The following is a 5,655-nucleotide window of genomic DNA, read 5'->3' as shown; positions in this document are numbered from 1 at the left end:
TGGGATGTTCTCTTTCCACCTTACACCTCCACATCCCCCTAGATTCTCATCTGGGTCAGAGAATCCCATTTGTTCAACACTTGATGTCTTTGGCAGTGGTGGAGGCAGTTCGATCCATTCCTGACTATCAGGACATCAATTTAAGAGTCAAGTGGCCCAATGATATCTACTACAGTGATCAAATGAAGCTTGGGGGAGTGTTGGTCAACTCAACGCTTATGGGATCAACTTGTCATATTCTTATTGGCTGTGGAGTTAATGTGAATAACAGTCACCCTACTCTTTGCCTCAATGATCTCATCATAGAATATAATAAGAAACACAACCAAAACCTCAGTCTGTTACGTGTGGATTATCTGGTGGCAAGAACAATAACTGTGCTGGAGAGCCTACTGGATGCCTTTCAGGACAAAGGACCTAATGCCATTCTTCCTCTCTATTACAAATACTGGATACACAGCGGTCAGCAAGTCCGTCTGGGAAACGACGAGGGCCCACTGGGATGGATTGTTGGGATTGACGATTCTGGCTTCCTTCAAGTCCATCGAGAAGGAGGGGATGTTATGACTGTGCATCCAGACGGCAACTCTTTCGACATGCTGAAAAACCTCATCATCCCCAAGAATTAATTCAACTGTCCTGAGCAAGAGAGCAGAGTGGGCCATATCGAAGTGAGTTTCATTTCAGGCAAAAGTGCATAGCCACTTGCAAATACATTCCTGCTTTATTTCTTAGCTCTTTCCTACCATTCATCAGAAAGTTCTGTTTGGGATTGGGGAGGCTTGAGGTTTTTTTCCCTTAATGATTTTTCTCATGCCTTTTAGTTACTTCTTGTTTACTAGGGATTTCTCTCTTTTTCAGAAGAGTCGCCTGCCTTTCCCTTCTTAGACGGAACTTGGTGTATGTTGATACCTGGAGCTCTTTTATGCCAACAAGACAGGGAAATTTAGGTGTTTCACAATAGTCAACCCCTCATTATAGCTCCCTTTGAAAAGGGAAAAAATATCAGCCCCCCTTCTTGAGTCATTGCTCAGTTATGTGGGATGGTAATATCCTTTTGACTCAACCAAGGAGATATTTTGAAAACAAACAAACAAACAAACAAACAAATAAATAAATAAAAGCCACACAAAATACAGAAAAAAACCTTTGTTTTTATTTCTTTATTAAGAGAAGAATTATAAATAATCTTTCAGAGATGGTGCTTTCCTTATTTGCATTTGTTATACTTAAGTGGCTAAAGAAATTTAATATATGTGAGTAGAGGTCAAAGATATAGTGGAAAATCACTACTTTATAGTAAATGTCTTGGCCAATGTAGTTCATATATTGAAATTTACTACAAAAGTTGAATGAATATCATATAGTTCAACAACAATGCTATATGATGATCAATTCTCATGGACGTGGCCATCTTCAAAATGAGATGAACCAAATCAGTCCCATTAGAGCAGTAATGAACTGAACCAGCTACATCCAGTGAAAGAACTCTGGGAGATGACTACGAGTCACTACACAGAATTCCCGATCCCTCTATTTCTGTCCGCCTGCATTTTGGGTATCCTTCACAGGCTAATTGTACACTGTTTCAAATTCCGATTCTTCTTGGACAGCAAAACAACTCTTTGGACATGGAGACATATATCGTGTTTAACTTATACTTGAATTTCACATATGTAACATGTATTGGTCAACCTGACATCTGGGGGAGGGAGTGGGGAGAAGGAGGGGAAAGTTGGAACAAAAGGTTCGGCAATTGTCAATGCTGCAAAATCACCCCTGCATATATGTGTTCAATAAAAAGTATTATTAAAAAAAAGGAGTAACTGTTTCATTTTCGTGTTTGTTGTCATATTCTCAATGCCCACAACATTATCTGAAACATAGTAATGAGTCACAAATGATTGTGCATTTCATTCACCCATCAAGAAAGCATTTATTAAGAATCTACTGGCACAGTGTTTAACCCCTGTGTTAAGTGCTTGGGATAGAAGCCCCCAAATCATACAATTTCTGCCTTTAAATCAACAAGCATTTATTAAGCCCCTACCATGTGGCAGGCACTATGCAAAGCACTAGGGATACAAACAGAAGCAAAAAGATAGTCCCTCTCCTCAAAAAGCTTACCCAATTCTGAGGGGGGAAAGAGAACACAAACTTGGAACTGAAAAAGGAAAGGAAAGACAGGGTAGTCATAGGCAGAGAATTCAAAATGCAGCTTGGGAAGAATGGTTGATCTGAGATCCTTTCTCTAAATGGACTCAGAGAATGGCCCAATTCCATCTCCATAAGAGAACTAAGGACTAATGTTCACAGAGAAGCAAAGAAAAGACACATAGAAGATTAAAGCACCATACTAGGGAAGGAGGAGAGTACAAACAACTGAGGGCTTCAGAAAGGACCTCTTGAAGAAGATGATACTGGAAAGGAGCTAGAGCACAAGGGAGGAGTAAGAACTTTTCTGGCATGGGCAATAACAAAGGTACAGATGAATTAGACCCAGTGGGCCTCAAACTTTCAAATAGGGGGCCAGTTCACTGTCCCTCACACTGTTGGAGGGCAGGACTATAGTACAAACAAAAACTCACACTCTGTCTCCGCCCCCTCAGTCCATTGAACACAATCTGGAGGACCTCATAAACATCCTCAGTGGGTTTGAGAACCCCTGAATTAGAGAGTCAGAGCAAAATCATTGGGGCAGTGTTAGGGTTCTGACAAAGTGGTAACAGGGTTATTAGCATGGTACTTAGCTGTTCTCTAGTTTAGAGTTCACACTTTCCCCCCTTTACAAGTTCACACCTCCCCCCCCCCTTTAAGAGTTCACACCTTTCAAAGAGCCTATAAAAGGACAAGCCCACTGGAAGCTCCAGGAGATTCAGAGCAGGATTCAGTGGGGAGATTCACTGGACCAGGAAACCCACAATCCCACCCTCTTGGAGTCTGATCTATTCCGACTTGTACTTTGGGGCTGGCTGGACACACTGGGAGGACATTGAGAGGCTGAAGCTGGCTAGAGGCTGGAGGACAAATCTTTGGATTCGGACACACTCCAAGCGAGCTCTTGGGAACCAAGGACAGAGAAAGGCCTCTAGTAAAGCTCACAGGGCCCAGGAAAAGATTCAGGACTTTGAAAGACAAAATCAAAGATCTGGACTTTCACTCCTGCTTGCAGGAAAGTGGGCAGACTCTTGTTTGCCATTAGCCTGAAGACCCGGTGAGCCTTAGAAGCTAGTTGCTGAAGCAAGTAGAGATCATTTCATCACACTGCATTCATGGAAAACAGACTCCAATTGGATAGTGGTTTGGCACCCCAAAACATTGCTTCTGTGCCTCTGCAGGCCTCGGTGCTAAAAGAACTACAGCCACGGACAGTATCCCACATCACAGAAGTGGAGGAGTTTCACATCAAAGCAGAAATGTTGGAGCCTTTGAGAGACAGGGATGACCAAAAGATTCAAAAGGAGGAGTATCGTCGGAAGAAAGGCAATGCTTGTCAGCAAGAAGCCACCAATGCATGGGGAAAAGGAGCTGGATTGGATGAATACCATCACTTCCATCTTTCAAGCTGCCTGGAGTGTTTGGGACTAGAAAGCAGCACCACTGAAGCTGTCAGATTGGCATCTGCAGAAGACCTTGCAGATCTTCCTCATGGTTTCAGCAGCAGCCAAGAAGGCAGTGTTAAGCCAACTTGCCAACCTGGACGAAGGAGAAGAGTCAATATTCCCGAGAAGCCACCGAACATTTTACTCTTTGTGGGCTCTGACTCTCAGAAAGGACAGCAGAGATTCCAGCAGCTCCATTCCCTTCTGAAGGATTGTATTGACACTGATTGTTATGTCATCTCCCAGCTGAAGGAGAAAAATGTGCTCAGCCATCCATGGCTGCATCACTGTTTATTGTTGATCATTGCCACAGAAGAGCCTATTTCTGAAGCAGTTTCCCAAAAGTTCATCTTGTACCTGTCCCAAGGTGGGAAGGTTTTGGGGCTATCTTCCTCCTTCACGTTTGGTGGCCTACAGCTGAAAAGCAAAGAGGAACTGAAGAAGAGCATCCAGACATTGGTTTTTTCCAAGGCTGATGACAGTGAAATGAAACTGAATGTAGTGACAAGTGGGATCCTATTTGAAGAAGGCCCTGGACAGCTGCCTACCCATCCTGGACAGCTAGAGGGTTACTTAGAAAACGTGCATCGAGACAGGATGATTGTTCACCTGCCTTTGTCACAAACGGAGGAGAAGCAATTCTCTGTCAGGTGCACTTGGAAATGTCTCCCAGCACTTTGATAGAAGCTCCAGCTGCCTTTAATTTGCTGAAATCAAGCCATTTCACCCGATTGGAAGTCCTGAAGGAGATCCTGAGGGTCCTTGGCCTAAGGTGTGAATTAAAGAAAATTCCTCCCCTGACTCCTCTCTATTTGCTCACAGCTGATGAGGAAGTCCGAACTTCTTTTATGCAGTGGCTGGCAAGAAATGTGGGACCCGAAGGAGTAATGCAATTCAGCAAGCTGACCCTTCAGTTTGTTTCATCCCATCCACCAGAATTGGAAGTGACCCCATCTCATATGCCAGTTATCACTGCCACAGAGGATTTTGCCCCAGAACATTTTCACCTGGAGCTCTATCAAAAACATTTGCACACAAAGCAACTGGGAAAGATCATTCTGTTTGCTGAAGTGACTTCATCCACAATGGATCTTCTGGACGGCTTGATGGTTGAGGTGCCACCACACCTGGGTTTAGTAGCGATTGCAGCCCAGCAAACTCAAGGAAAAGGTCGTGATGGCAATGTCTGGCTTAGTCCTGTGGGATGTTCTCTTTCCACCTTACACCTCCACATCCCCCTAGATTCTCATCTGGGTCAGAGAATCCCATTTGTTCAACACTTGATGTCTTTGGCAGTGGTGGAGGCAGTTCGATCCATTCCTGACTATCAGGACATCAATTTAAGAGTCAAGTGGCCCAATGATATCTACTACAGTGATCAAATGAAGCTTGGGGGAGTGTTGGTCAACTCAACGCTTATGGGATCAACTTGTCATATTCTTATTGGCTGTGGAGTTAATGTGAATAACAGTCACCCTACTCTTTGCCTCAATGATCTCATCATAGAATATAATAAGAAACACAACCAAAACCTCAGTCTGTTACGTGTGGATTATCTGGTGGCAAGAACAATAACTGTGCTGGAGAGCCTACTGGATGCCTTTCAGGACAAAGGACCTAATGCCATTCTTCCTCTCTATTACAAATACTGGATACACAGCGGTCAGCAAGTCCGTCTGGGAAACGACGAGGGCCCACTGGTATGGATTGTTGGGATTGACGATTCTGGCTTCCTTCAAGTCCATCGAGAAGGAGGGGATGTTATGACTGTGCATCCAGACGGCAACTCTTTCGACATGCTGAAAAACCTCATCATCCCCAAGAATTAATTCAACTGTCCTGAGCAAGAGAGCAGAGTGGGCCATATCGAAGTGAGTTTCATTTCAGGCAAAAGTGCATAGCCACTTGCAAATACATTCCTGCTTTATTTCTTAGCTCTTTCCTACCATTCATCAGAAAGTTCTGTTTGGGATTGGGGAGGCTTGAGGTTTTTTTCCCTTAATGATTTTTCTCATGCCTTTTAGTTACTTTTTGTTTACTAGGGATTTCTCTC

General features: G+C 43.6%; 1 pseudogene; it reads left to right on the top strand.

The window, feature by feature from the left end:
* The first annotated feature begins 3,180 nt into the window (after positions 1-3,180).
* On the top strand, positions 3,181-5,431 carry LOC141541043 (biotin--protein ligase pseudogene; annotated as a pseudogene).
* Positions 5,432-5,655: the final 224 nt, after the last annotated feature.

This window comes from Sminthopsis crassicaudata, chromosome 4 (genome assembly GCF_048593235.1).
Source record: "Sminthopsis crassicaudata isolate SCR6 chromosome 4, ASM4859323v1, whole genome shotgun sequence".
NCBI classification, from domain to species: domain Eukaryota; kingdom Metazoa; phylum Chordata; class Mammalia; order Dasyuromorphia; family Dasyuridae; genus Sminthopsis; species Sminthopsis crassicaudata.
This window is presented reverse-complemented; position numbering and strand designations above follow the sequence as displayed.